Genomic DNA, 344 nt, shown 5'->3' on the forward strand with positions numbered 1-344 from the left:
GCAGGCCAAGCAGCATCAGAGGAGCAGGAAGGCTGACGTTTCGGGCCCAGACCCTTCTTCAGAAAGGTGCCCGGGCCCCGACAGTGGGATCTGTTCCCGGTCCTGGACAGTGGGATTTTGCTCCTGGTTTCGGAGCGGAATAGACCTTGATGGGACTTTACTGATTTTCGATCCTGGTGTAAATTGGGTCAGACCCGGTGCCCAGGCGCTATAGCCCACCGAGACGGGGCTGTACACCCTCCCTCCAATGGGGTAAGTAGAGCTGACTGACCCAGGGTCTATTTTGTGTTGAGGCTTGGGGCTGGGCACAGCAGTTGGATGGGACAGTAGCTCTGAGCTGGCTC

The 344-nt window shown here is 58.1% G+C and overlaps 1 protein-coding gene across 3 annotated transcripts in view; it reads left to right on the forward strand.

Annotated features, from left to right (window-relative positions):
• The window catches only part of anapc5 (anaphase promoting complex subunit 5), a 48,320-nt gene that overhangs the window by 1,970 nt on the left and 46,006 nt on the right, over positions 1-344 (forward strand). The window lies entirely within an intron of this gene.

This window comes from Rhincodon typus, chromosome 24 (genome assembly GCF_021869965.1).
Source record: "Rhincodon typus isolate 14 chromosome 24, sRhiTyp1.1, whole genome shotgun sequence".
NCBI classification, from domain to species: domain Eukaryota; kingdom Metazoa; phylum Chordata; class Chondrichthyes; order Orectolobiformes; family Rhincodontidae; genus Rhincodon; species Rhincodon typus.